Source organism: Phyllobates terribilis, unplaced genomic scaffold, assembly GCF_046119375.1.
Source record: "Phyllobates terribilis strain yellow unplaced genomic scaffold, ASM4611937v1 Scaffold_9__5_contigs__length_417890890, whole genome shotgun sequence".
NCBI lineage: Eukaryota > Metazoa > Chordata > Amphibia > Anura > Dendrobatidae > Phyllobates > Phyllobates terribilis.
Window position 1 is genome coordinate 264,481,765 of NW_027362769.1, and position 15,403 is coordinate 264,497,167.

Here is a 15,403-nt window from a genome sequence, read left to right on the forward strand (position 1 = left end):
AAATTTTCAAAAATCCAGAAAATTGGCTGAAAACGACTAAATATCAAGGACTCATTGGGCAAATCGCTCTGGAACTGAAATCGGAACGCTCACTGACATTTGCCCTATCTGAAAGTCTGATAAACGCCGGAAAAATGACTAAGTCCAAAAAAAAAAATTTTCAACTTTTTTCAATTTTACGCCCGTGGGATATATATTCTACCCACACACATTTGGAACTCTCCTGGGGTACCCTCACACATATTATTCCCTCATTTAGTGGATATTTTCACAAAAAAGTGAAATTTTCAGAAATCCAAAATATTGGCTGAAAACGACTAAATATCAAGGACTCATTGGGCGAATCGCTCTGGAACTGAAATCGGAACGCTCACTGACATTTGCCCTATCTGAAAGTCTGATAAACGCCGGAAAAATGACTAAGTCCAAAAAAAAAAATTTTTTTCTCCTTTTTTCAATTTTACCCCCGTGGGATATATATTCTACCCACACACATTTGGAACTCTCCTGGGGTACCCTCACACATATTATTCCCTCATTTATTGGATATTTTCACAAAAAAGTGAAATTTTCAAAAATCCAGAAAATTGGCTGAAAACGACTAAATATCAAGGACTCATTGGGTGAATCGCTCTGGAACTGAAATCGGAACGCTCACTGACATTTCGCCTATCTGAAAGTCTGATAAACGCCGGAAAAATGACTAAGTGCAAAAAAAAAATGTTTCAACTTTTTTCAATTTTAACACCGGGGGATATATATTTTACCCACACACATTTGGAACTCTCCTGGGGTACCCTCACACATATTATTCCCTCATTTAGTGGATATTTTCACAAAAAAGTGAAATTTTCAAAAATCCAAAATATTGGCTGAAAACGACTAAATCTCAAGGACTCATTGGGCGAATCGCTCTGGAACTGAAATCGGAACGCTCACTGACCTTTCCCCTATCTGAAAGTCTGATAAACGCCGGAAAAATGACAAAGTCCAAAAAAAAAATTTTTCAACTTTATTCAATTTTACCCCCGTGGGATATATATTCTACCCACACACATTTTGAAAACTCCTGGGGTACCCTCACACATATTATTCCCTCATTTAGTGGATATTTTCACAAAAAAGTGAAATTTTGAAAAATCCAAAATATTGGCTGAAAATGACTAAATATCAAGGACTCATTGGGTGAATCGCTCTGGAACTGAAATCGGAACGCTCACTGACATTTGTCCTATCTGAAAGTCTGATAAACGCCGGAAAAATGACTAAGTCCGAAAAGAAATTTTTTCAATGTTTTTGAATTTTACCCCCGTGAGATATATATTCTACCCACACACATTTGGAACTCTCCTGGGGTACCCTCACACATATTATTCCCTCATTTAGTGGATATTTTCACAAAAAAAGTGAAATTTTCAAAAATCCAAAATATTGGCTGAAAATGACTAAATATCAAGGACTCATTTGGTGAATCGCTCTGGAACTGAAATCGGAACGCTCACTGACATTTGTCCTATCTGAAAGTCTGATAAACGCCGGAAAAATGACTAAGTCCGAAAAAAAAATTTTTCAACGTTTTTCAATTTTACCCCCGTGGGATATATATTCTACCCACACACATTTGGAACTCTCCTGGGGTACCCTCACACATATTATTCCCTCATTTAGTGGATATTTTCACAAAAAAGTGAAATTTTCAGAAATCCAAAATATTGGCTGAAAACGACTAAATATCAAGGACTCATTGGGCGAATCGCTCTGGAACTGAAATCGGAACGCTCACTGACCTTTCCCCTATCTGAAAGTGTGATAAACGCCGGAAAAATGACAAAGTCCAAAAAAAAAATTTTTCAACTTTATTCAATTTTACCCCCGTGGGATATATATTCTACCCACACACATTTGGAACTCTCCTGGGGTACCCTCACACATATTATTCCCTCATTTAGTGGATTTTTTCACAAAAAAGTGAATTTTTCAAAAATCCAGAAAAATGGCTGAAAACGAATAAATATCAAGGATTCATTGGGCGAATCGCTCTGGAGCTTAAATTGGAAAGCTCACTGACATTTGCCCTATCTGAAAGTCTAATAAATGGCGGAAAAATGACTAAGTCCGAAAAAAAAAATTTTTCAACTTTTTTCAATTTTACCCCCGTGGGATATATATTCTACCCACACACATTTGGAACTCTCCTGGGGTACTCTCACACATATTATTCCCTCATTTAGTGGATATTTTCACAAAAAAGTGAAATTTTCAAAAATCCAGAAAATTGGCTGAAAACGACTAAATATCAAGGACTCATTGGGCGAATCGCTCTGGAACTGAAATTGGAATGCTCACTGATGTTTCCCCTATCTGAAAGTCTGATAAAAGTTGGAAAAAATGACTAAGTCTAAAAAAAACATTTTTTTTCAACTTTTTTCAATTTTACCCCTGTGGGATATATATTCTACCCACACACATTTGGAACTCTCCTGGGGTACCCTCACACATATTATTCCCTCATTTAGTGGATATTTTCACAAAAAAGTGAAATTTTCAGAAATCCTAAATATTGGCTGAAAACGACTAAATATCAAGGACTCATTGGGCGAATCGCTCTGTAACTGAAATCGGAACGCTCACAGACATTTGCCCTATCTGAAAGTGTGATAAACCCCGTAAAAATGACTAAGTCCAAAAAAAAAATTTTTCACCTTTTTTCAATTTTACCCCCGTGGGATATATATTCTACCCACACACATTTGGAACTCTCCTGGGGTACCCTCACACATATTATTCCCTCATTTAGTGGATATTTTCACAAAAAAGTGAAATTTTCAAAAATCCAGAAAATTGGCTGAGAACGACTAAATATCAAGGACTCATTGGGCAAATCGCTCTGGAACTGAAATCGGAACGCTCACTGACATTTGCCCTATCTGAAAGTCTGATAAACGCCGGAAAAATGACAAAGTCCAAAAAAAAAATTTTTCAACTTTATTCAATTTTACCCCCGTGGGATATATATTCTACCCACACACATTTTGAAAACTCCTGGGGTACCCTCACACATATTATTCCCTCATTTAGTGGATATTTTCACAAAAAAGTGAAATTTTCAAAAATCCAAAATATTGGCTGAAAATGACTAAATATCAAGGACTCATTGGGTGAATCGCTCTGGAACTGAAATCGGAACGCTCACTGACATTTGTCCTATCTGAAAGTCTGATAAACGCCGGAAAAATGACTAAGTCCGAAAAGAAATTTTTTCAATGTTTTTGAATTTTACCCCCGTGAGATATATATTCTACCCACACACATTTGGAACTCTCCTGGGGTACCCTCACACATATTATTCCCTCATTTAGTGGATATTTTCACAAAAAAGTGAAATTTTCAGAAATCCAAAATATTGGCTGAAAACGACTAAATATCAAGGACTCATTGGGCGAATCGCTCTGGAACTGAAATCGGAACGCACACTGACCTTTCCCCTATCTGAAAGTGTGATAAACGCCGGAAAAATGACAAAGTCCAAAAAAAAAATTTTTCAACTTTATTCAATTTTACCCCCGTGGGATATATATTCTACCCACACACATTTGGAAAACTCCTGGGGTACCCTCACACATATTATTCCCTCATTTAGTGGATATTTTCACAAAAAAGTGAAATTTTCAAAAATCCAAAATATTGGCTGAAAATGACTAAATATCAAGGACTCATTGGGCGAATCGCTCTGAAACTGAAATCGGAACGCTCACTGACATTTGCCCTATCTGAAAGTCTGATAAACGCCGGAAAAATGACTAAGTCCAAAAAAAATAATTTTTCAACGTTTTTAAATTTTACCCCCGTGGGATATATATTCTACCCCCACACATTTGGAACTCTCCTGGGGTACCCTCACACATATTATTCCCTCATTTAGTGGATATTTTCACAAAAAGTGAAATTTTCAAAAATCCAGAAAATTGGCTGAAAACGACTAAATATCAAGGACTCATTGGGCAAATCGCTCTGGAACTGAAATCGGAACGCTCACTGACATTTGCCCTATCTGAAAGTCTGATAAACGCCGGAAAAATGACCAAGTCCAAAAAAAATATTTTTTCAACGTTTTTTAATTTTACCCCCGTGGGATATATATTCTACCCCCACACATTTGGAACTCTCCTGGGGTACCCTCACACATATTATTCCCTCATTTAGTGGATTTTTTCACAAAAAAGTGAATTTTTCAAAAATCCAGAAAAATGGCTGAAAACGAATAAATATCAAGGATTCATTGGGCGAATCGCTCTGGAGCTTAAATGGGAAAGCTCACTGACATTTGCCCTATCTGAAAGTCTAATAAATGGCGGAAAAATGACTAAGTCCGAAAAAAAAAATTTTTCAACTTTTTTCAATTTTACCCCCGTGGGATATATATTCTACCCACACACATTTGGAACTCTCCTGGGGTACTCTCACACATATTATTCCCTCATTTAGTGGATATTTTCACAAAAAAGTGAAATTTTCAAAAATCCAGAAAATTGGCTGAAAACGACTAAATATCAAGGACTCATTGGGCGAATCGCTCTGGAACTGAAATTGGAATGCTCACTGATGTTTCCCCTATCTGAAAGTCTGATAAAAGTTGGAAAAAATGACTAAGTCTAAAAAAAACATTTTTTTTCAACTTTTTTCAATTTTACCCCTGTGGGATATATATTCTACCCACACACATTTGGAACTCTCCTGGGGTACCCTCACACATATTATTCCCTCATTTAGTGGATATTTTCACAAAAAAGTGAAATTTTCAAAAATCCAGAAAATTGGCTGAAAACGACTAAATATCAAGGACTCATTGGGCAAATCGCTCTGGAACTGAAATCGGAACGCTCACTGACATTTGCCCTATCTGAAAGTCTGATAAACGCTGTTAAAATGACCAAGTCCAAAAAAAATAATTTTTCAACGTTTTTTAATTTTACCCCCGTGGGATATATATTCTACCCCCACACATTTGGAACTCTCCTGGGGTACCCTCACACATATTATTCCCTCATTTAGTGGATTTTTTCACAAAAAAGTGAATTTTTCAAAAATCCAGAAAAATGGCTGAAAACGAATAAATATCAAGGATTCATTGGGCGAATCGCTCTGGAACTGAAATTGGAACGCTCACTGACATTTGCCCTATCTGAAAGTCTAATAAATGGCGGAAAAATGACTAAGTCCGAAAAAAAAAATTTTTCAACTTTTTTAAATTTTACCCCCGTGGGATATATATTCTACCCACACACATTTGGAACTCTCCTGGGGTACCCTCACACATATTATTCCCTCATTTAGTGGATATTTTCACAAAAAAGTGAAATTTTCAGAAATCCAAAATATTGGCTGAAAACGACTAAATATCAAGGACTCATTGGGCGAATCGCTCTGGAACTGAAATCGGAACGCTCACTGACCTTTCCCCTATCTGAAAGTGTGATAAACGCCGGAAAAATGACAAAGTCCAAAAAAAAAATTTTTCAACTTTATTCAATTTTACCCCTGTGGGATATATATTCTACCCACACACATTTGGAACTCTCCTGGGGTACCCTCACACATATTATTCCCTCATTTAGTGGATATTTTCACAAAAAAGTGAAATTTTCACAAATCCAAAATATTGGCTGAAAACGACTAAATATCAAGGACTCATTGGGAGAATCGCTCTGGAGCTGAAATCGGAACGCTCACAGACATTTGCCCTATCTGAAAGTGTGATAAACCCCGTAAAAATGACTAAGTACAAAAAAAAAAATTTTTCTCCTTTTTTCAATTTTACCCCCGTGGGATATATATTCTACCCACACACATTTGGAAAACTCCTGGGGTACCCTCACACATATTATTCCCTCATTTAGTGGATATTTTCACAAAAAAGTGAAATTTTCAAAAATCCAAAATATTGGCTGAAAATGACTAAATATCAAGGACTCATTGGGCGAATCGCTCTGGAACTGAAATCGGAACGCTCACTGACATTTGCCCTATCTGAAAGTCTGATAAACGCCGGAAAAATGACTAAGTCCAAAAAAAATAATTTTTCAACGTTTTTAAATTTTACCCCCGTGGGATATATATTCTACCCCCACACATTTGGAACTCTCCTGGGGTACCCTCACACATATTATTCCCTCATTTAGTGGATATTTTCACAAAAAGTGAAATTTTCAAAAATCCAGAAAATTGGCTGAAAACGACTAAATATCAAGGACTCATTGGGCAAATCGCTCTGGAACTGAAATCGGAACGCTCACTGACATTTGCCCTATCTGAAAGTCTGATAAACGCCGGAAAAATGACCAAGTCCAAAAAAAATATTTTTTCAACATTTTTTAATTTTACCCCCGTGGGATATATATTCTACCCCCACACATTTGGAACTCTCCTGGGGTACCCTCACACATATTATTCCCTCATTTAGTGGATTTTTTCACAAAAAAGTGAATTTTTCAAAAATCCAGAAAAATGGCTGAAAACGAATAAATATCAAGGATTCATTGGGCGAATCGCTCTGGAGCTTAACTTGGAACGCTCACTGACATTTGCCCTATCTGAAAGTCTAATAAATGGCGGAAAAATGACTAAGTCCGAAAAAAAAAATTTTTCAACTTTTTTCTATTTTACCCCCGTGGGATATATATTCTACCCACACACATTTGGAACTCTCCTGGGGTACTCTCACACATATTATTCCCTCATTTAGTGGATATTTTCACAAAAAAGTGAAATTTTCAAAAATCCAGAAAATTGGCTGAAAACGACTAAATATCAAGGACTCATTGGGCGAATCGCTCTGGAACTGAAATTGGAATGCTCACTGATGTTTCCCCTATCTGAAAGTCTGATAAAAGTTGGAAAAAATGACTAAGTCTAAAAAAAACATTTTTTTTCAACTTTTTTCAATTTTACCCCTGTGGGATATATATTCTACCCACACACATTTGGAACTCTCCTGGGGTACCCTCACACATATTATTCCCTCATTTAGTGGATATTTTCACAAAAAAGTGAAATTTTCAAAAATCCAGAAAATTGGCTGAAAACGACTAAATATGAAGGACTCATTGGGCGAATCGCTCTGGAACTGAAATCGGAACGCTCACTGACATTTGCCCTATCTGAAAGTCTGATAAACGCCGTTAAAATGACCAAGTCCAAAAAAAATAATTTTTCAACGTTTTTTAATTTTACCCCCGTGGGATATATATTCTACCCCCACACATTTGGAACTCTCCTGGGGTACCCTCACACATATTATTCCCTCATTTAGTGGATTTTTTCACAAAAAAGTGAATTTTTCAAAAATCCAGAAAAATGGCTGAAAACGAATAAATATCAAGGATTCATTGGGCGAATCGCTCTGGAACTGAAATTGGAACGCTCACTGACATTTGCCCTATCTGAAAGTCTAATGAATGGCGGAAAAATGACTAAGTCCGAAAAAAAAAATTTTTCAACTTTTTTAAATTTTACCCCCGTGGGATATATATTCTACCCACACACATTTGGAACTCTCCTGGGGTACCCTCACACATATTATTCCCTCAATTAGTGGATATTTTCACAAAAAAGTGAATTTTTCAAAAATCCAGAAAATTGGCTGAAAACGAATAAATATCAAGGACTCATTGGGCGAATCGCTCTGGAACTGAAATTGGAACGCTCACTGACATTTGCACTATGTGAAAGTCTGATAAACGCTGGAAAAATGACTAAGTCCAAAAAAAAAATGTTTTTAACTTTTTTCAATTTTACCCCCGTGGGATATATATTCTACCCACACACATTTGGAACTCTCCTGGGGTACCCTCACACATATTATTCCTTCATTTAGTGGATATTTTCACAAAAAAGTGAAATTTTCAAAAATCCAGAAAATTGGCTGAAAACGACTAAATATCAAGGACTCATTGGGCGAATCGCTCTGGAACTGAAATCGGAACGCTCACTGACATTTGCCCTATCTGAAAGTCTGATAAACGCCGGAAAAATGACCAAGTCCAAAAAAAAATAATTTTTCAACGTTTTTAAATTTTACCCCCGTGGGATATATATTCTACCCCCACACATTTGGAACTCTCCTGGGGTACCCTCACATATATTATTCCCTCATTTAGTGGATATTTTCACAAAAAAGTGAAATTTTCAAAAATCCAGAAAATTGGCTGAAAACGACTAAATATCAAGGACTCATTGGGCAAATCGCTCTGGAACTGAAATCGGAACGCTCACAGACATTTGCCCTATCTGAAAGTGTGATAAACCCCGTAAAAATGACTAAGTCCAAAAAAAAAATGTTTCACCTTTTTTCAATTTTACCCCCGTGGGATATATATTCTACCCACACACATTTGGAACTCTCCTGGGGTACCCTCACACATATTATTCCCTCATTTAGTGGATATTTTCACAAAAAAGTGAAATTTTCAAAAATCCAGAAAATTGGCTGAGAATGACTAAATATCAAGGACTCATTGGGCAAATCGCTCTGGAACTGAAATCGGTACGCTCACTGACATTTGCCCTATCTGAAAGTCTGATAAATGCCGGAAAAATGACTAAGTCCAAAATAAAAAATTTTTCAACTCTTTTCAATTTTACCCCCGTGGGATATATATTCTACCCACACACATGTGAAACTCTCCTGGGGTACCCTCACACATATTATTCCCTCATTTAGTGGATATTTTCACAAAAAAGTGAAATTTTGAAAAATCCAGAAAATTGGCTGAAAACGACTAAATATCAAGGACTCATTGGGAAATCGCTCTGGAACTGAAATCGGAATGCTCACTGACATTTGCCCTATCTGAAAGTCCGATAAACGTCGGAAAAATGACTAAGTCCCCAAAAATTTTTTTTTTACTTTTTTTAATTTTACCCCCATGGGATATATATTCTACCCACACACATTTGGAACTCTCCTGGGGTACCCTCACACATATTATTCCCTCATTTAGTGGATATTTTCACAAAAAAAGTGAAATTTTCAAAAATCAGAAAATTGACTGAAAACGACTAAATATCAAGGACTCATTGGGCGAATCGCTCTGGAACTGAAATCGGAACGCTCACAGACATTTGCCCTATCTGAAAGTCTGATAAACCCCGGAAAAATGACTAAGTCCAAAAAAAATATTTTTTAAACTTTTTTCAATTTTACCCCCGTGGGATATATATTCTACCCACACACATTTGGAACTCTCCTGGGGTACCCTCACACCTATTATTCCCTCATTTAGTGGATATTTTCACAAAAAAGTGAAATTTTCAAAAATCCAGAAAATTGGCTGAAAACAACTAAATATCAAGGACTCATTGGGCGAATCGCTCTGGAACTGAAATCGGAACGCTCACTGACATTTCCCCTATCTTGAAAGTCTGATAAACGCCGGAAAAATGACTAAGTCCAAAAAAAAAATTTTTTCAACTTTTTTCAATTTTACCCCCGTGGGATATATATTCTACCCACACACATTTGAAACTCTCCTGGGGTACCCTCACACATATTATTCCCTCATTTAGTGGATATTTTCACAAAAAAGTGAAATTTTCAAAAATCCAGAAAATTGGCTGAAAACGACTAAATATCAAGGACTCATTGGGCAAATCGCTCTGGAACTGAAATCGGAACGCTCACTGACATTTGCCCTATCTGAAAGTCTGATAAACGCCGGAAAAATGACCAAGTCCAAAAAAAAAAAATTTTTCAACGTTTTTAAATTTTACCCCCGTCTGATATATATTCTACCCACACACATTTGGAACTCTCCTGGGGTACCCTCACACATATTATTCCCTCATTTAGTGGATTTTTTCACAAAAAAGTGAATTTTTCAAAAATCCAGAAAAATGGCTGAAAACGAATAAATATCAAGGATTCATTGGGCGAATCGCTCTGGAACTGAAATTGGAACGCTCACTGACATTTGCCCTATCTGAAAGTCTAATAAATGGCGGAAAAATGACTAAGTCCGAAAAAAAAAAATTTTCAACTTTTTTAAATTTTACCCCCGTGGGATATATATTCTACCCACACACATTTGGAACTCTCCTGGGGTACCCTCACACATATTATTCCCTCATTTAGTGGATATTTTCACAAAAAAGTGAAATTTTCAGAAATCCAAAATATTGGCTGAAAACGACTAAATATCAAGGACTCATTGGGCGAATCGCTCTGGAACTGAAATCGGAACGCTCACTGACCTTTCCCCTATCTGAAAGTCTGATAAACGCCGGAAAAATGACAAAGTCCAAAAAAAAAATTTTTCAACTTTATTCAATTTTACCCCCGTGGGATATATATTCTACCCACACACATTTGGAACTCTCCTGGGGTACCCTCACACATATTATTCCCTCATTTAGTGGATATTTTCACAAAAAGTGAAATTTTCAAAAATCCAGAAAATTGGCTGAAAACGACTAAATATCAAGGACTCATTGGGCAAATCGCTCTGGAACTGAAATCGGAACGCTCACTGACATTTGCCCTATCTGAAAGTCTGATAAACGCCGGAAAAATGACCAAGTCCAAAAAAAATATTTTTTCAACATTTTTTAATTTTACCCCCGTGGGATATATATTCTACCCCCACACATTTGGAACTCTCCTGGGGTACCCTCACACATATTATTCCCTCATTTAGTGGATTTTTTCACAAAAAAGTGAATTTTTCAAAAATCCAGAAAAATGGCTGAAAACGAATAAATATCAAGGATTCATTGGGCGAATCGCTCTGGAGCTTAAATTGGAACGCTCACTGACATTTGCCCTATCTGAAAGTCTAATAAATGGCGGAAAAATGACTAAGTCCGAAAAAAAAAATTTTTCAACTTTTTTCAATTTTACCCCCGTGGGATATATATTCTACCCACACACATTTGGAACTCTCCTGGGGTACTCTCACACATATTATTCCCTCATTTAGTGGATATTTTCACAAAAAAGTGAAATTTTCAAAAATCCAGAAAATTGGCTGAAAACGACTAAATATCAAGGACTCATTGGGCGAATCGCTCTGGAACTGAAATCGGAACGCTCACAGACATTTGCCCTATCTGAAAGTCTGATAAACCCCGGAAAAATGACTAAGTCCAAAAAAAATATTTTTTAAACTTTTTTCAATTTTACCCCCGTGGGATATATATTCTACCCACACACATTTGGAACTCTCCTGGGGTACCCTCACACCTATTATTCCCTCATTTAGTGGATATTTTCACAAAAAAGTGAAATTTTCAAAAATCCAGAAAATTGGCTGAAAACAACTAAATATCAAGGACTCATTGGGCGAATCGCTCTGGAACTGAAATCGGAACGCTCACTGACATTTCCCCTATCTTGAAAGTCTGATAAACGCCGGAAAAATGACTAAGTCCAAAAAAAAAATTTTTTCAACTTTTTTCAATTTTACCCCCGTGGGATATATATTCTACCCACACACATTTGAAACTCTCCTGGGGTACCCTCACACATATTATTCCCTCATTTAGTGGATATTTTCACAAAAAAGTGAAATTTTCAAAAATCCAGAAAATTGGCTGAAAACGACTAAATATCAAGGACTCATTGGGCAAATCGCTCTGGAACTGAAATCGGAACGCTCACTGACATTTGCCCTATCTGAAAGTCTGATAAACGCCGGAAAAATGACCAAGTCCAAAAAAAAAAAATTTTTCAACGTTTTTAAATTTTACCCCCGTCTGATATATATTCTACCCCCACACATTTGGAACTCTCCTGGGGTACCCTCACACATATTATTCCCTCATTTAGTGGATATTTTCACAAAAAAGTGAAATTTTCAAAAATCCAGAAAATTGGCTGAAAATAACTAAATATCAAGGACTCATAGGGCGAATCGCTCTGGAACTGAAATCGGAACGCTCACTGACATTTCCCCTATCTTGAAAGTCTGATAAACGCCGGAAAAATGACTAAGTCCAAAAAAAAAATTTTTTCAACTTTTTTCAATTTTACCCCCGTGGGATATATATTCTACCCACACACATTTGAAACTCTCCTGGGGTACCCTCACACATATTATTCCCTCATTTAGTGGATATTTTCACAAAAAAGTGAAATTTTCACAAATCCAAAATATCGGCTGAAAACGACTAAATATCAAGGACTCATTGGGAGAATCGCTCTGGAGCTGAAATCGGAACGCTCACAGACATTTGCCCTATCTGAAAGTGTGATAAACCCCGTAAAAATGACTAAGTACAAAAAAAAAAAATTTTCTCCTTTTTTCAATTTTACCCCCGTGGGATATATATTCTACCCACACACATTTGGAAAACTCCTGGGGTACCCTCACACATATTATTCCCTCATTTAGTGGATATTTTCACAAAAAAAGTGAAATTTTCAAAAATCCAGAAAATTGGCTGAAAACGATTAAATATCAAGGACTCATTGGGCAAATCGCCCCGGAACTGAAATCGGAACGTTCACAGACATTTGCCCTATCTGAAAGTTTGATAAACCCCTAAAAAATGACTAAGTCCAAAAAAAAATTTTTTTAATCTTTTTTCAATTTTACGCCCATGGGATATATATTCTACCCACACATTTGGAACTCTCCTGGGGTACCCTCACACATATTATTCCCTCATTTAGTGGATATTTTCACAAAAAAGTGAAATTTTCAAAAATCCAAAATATTGGCTGAAAATGACCAAATATCAAGGACTCAGTGGGCGAATCGCTCTGGAACTGAAATCAGAATGCTCACTGACAGTTGCCCTATCTGAAAGTCTGATAAACGCCGGAAAAATGACTAAGTCCAAAAAAAAAATTTTTTAAACCTTTTTCAATTTTACCCCCATGGGATATATATTCTACCCACACACATTTGGAACTCTCCTGGGGTACCCTCACACATATTATTCCCTCAATTAGTGGAAATTTTCACAAAAAAGTGAAATTTTCAAAAATCCAAAATATTGGCTGAAAACGACTACCCGTATATTCCGGCGTATAAGATGACTTTTGAAGACTGAAAAATCTTCTGTCTAGTCTGGGGTCGTCTTATACGCCGGTAATGCTTTTGAACTTTCAGAAATTGACATGCGGGGATACTCTGGGGGTGTTAATAAGCTGCCGTGGCCGTATCCCTGCCATGTCGGAGTTAATATAAGGTGGAGGGAGTTAAAATACGGCGGCGGTAGGTCCAGACAGTCATCGCTTCTGTGCTGAAACTGACACATCGCTGCGTATTCCCAGCTCCGGACACAGCGCAGGGCTTCTGTGCCGACAGCTTTCACTTGTCACAGAAGCGCTGCGCTGTGTCCGGAGCAGGGAAGTTCGCATCGCTTCTGTGACAATATATGAAAAGCCGGCAATTCAGCAGCGGCATAAGCCGGCACCCGACAATTTAGAATAGAAAGAATAGAGAATCACACATAGATTAGATAGATAGAAACATGTCAGTCACATATATATGAAGTACAGTGACAGTATTGCTTACTGTACTTGTCATTTAGTGTAAAGGATTTATTAAAACAAATATTAGTGTTTTCATGCACCGTCTCTTTAAAAAAGCCGGCCGGCAATTCAGCAGTGGTACCCGACAATTTAGAATAGAAAGAATAGAGCATCACACATAGATTAGATAGATAGAAACATGTCAGTCACATATATATGAAGTACAGTGACAGTGCTGGTTCCTGTACTTGTCATCTAGTGTTAAAATAACGGATTTATTTAAAAAAAAATTGGCGTGGGATTCCCCTTAATTTTAGTCTCTAGCCGAAGTTAAGCAGACGGCTGGGGCAGATGTTTGAAGCCTGGGAAGGGGGTAATACCCACGGAGCTTCCCAGGCTACTAATATCAGCCCCCAGCTGAATACCTAGCCTTTACTAGCTATTAAAATGGGGGATCCCAAAAAAATGACGTGGGGTCCCCCCTATTTTAATAGCTAGCAAAGGCTAGGCAGACAGCTGGAGGCTGATATTAATAGCCCAGGAAGGGTGCCATGAATATTGGCCCCCTCCCAGGCTAGAAACACCAGCCGTCAGCCGCCCCAGAAATGGCGCATCCATAGGATGCGCCAATTCTGGCACTTAGCCTCGCTCTTCCCACTGCCCTGTAGCGGTGGCAGTGGGGTAATAGGGCTGGGGTTGATGTCAGCTTATAATGCCAGCTGACATCAAGCCCAGGTTAGTAATGGAGAGGCGTCTATAAGACGCCCCCATTACTAACCCCATAGTCAAAGTTAAAAGAAAACACAAACACCCAGAATAAAGTCCTTTAATTGAAATAAATACACAATTCTTTATTGTTCTAAATTAAACCATACTTACCATCACGCCCATTCCAGCTGAAGCCAACGATCTCCTGCAATAAAAGTAAAATAATAAAGCAACCTCATCCTTACCTTTCCATGGTTCCCAGGACGGGTCCAGCTCTGCTACATCGAGATGACAGGCTGGAGCGCAGCAGAACGCTGCCATCCAGCCTGTCATCCCGCAGACACTGAGAAGCGCAGGCATGCTTGCGCTCCTCAGCGTCTCTCTGTGACGGCATCCAGATGAGCCCACAATGAACTCGGCTCACCTCCTGGACGTCCGTCACTGACAGCGTGGGAAACTTCTACTGCGCATGCGGGGAGCAGGAGAATTTTCCCACGCTGTCAGTGACGTGCATGAGGTGAGCCGAGTTCATTGGACATGATCTCGGCTCATCTGGATGCCGTCACAGTCAGAAACTGAGGAGCACAAGCATGCCTGCGCTTCTCAGTGTCTGCGGGATAACAGGCTGGATGGCAGTGTTCTGCTGCGGTGCAGCCTGTCATGTGAATGTAGCAGAGATGGACCGGTCCTGGGAACCATGGAGAGGTAAGGATGAGGTTGCTTTATTATTTTACTTTTATTGCAGGAGATCGTTGGCTTCAGCTGGAATGGGCGTGACGGTAAGTATGGTTTAATTTAGAACAATAAAGAATTGTGTGTTTATTTCAATTAAAGGACTTTATTCTGGGTGTTGTGTTTTTTTTAATTACTTTACTAGAAATTCATGGCGGTCATGTCTAATATTGGCGTGACCCCATGAATTTCAGGCTTAGGGCCAGCTGATAATGCCAAGCTGGCCCTAACCCCTTTATTACCCAGTGAGCCACCGCACCAGGGCCCTGGATGAGTTGGGTACAGCGCCAGAAGATGGCGCTTCTATGAACGCGCCATTTTCTGGGGTGGCTGCGGACTGCAATTTGCAGCGGGGGGGGGGGCAGAAAGCTTGGGCCTCCCTGCGCTGCAGATTCCAGCCCCCGGCTGCCTAGTTGTACCTGGCTGGACACAAAAATAGGGCGAAGCCCCACGTCTTTTTTTTTTAAATTATTTCATGAAATAATTTTA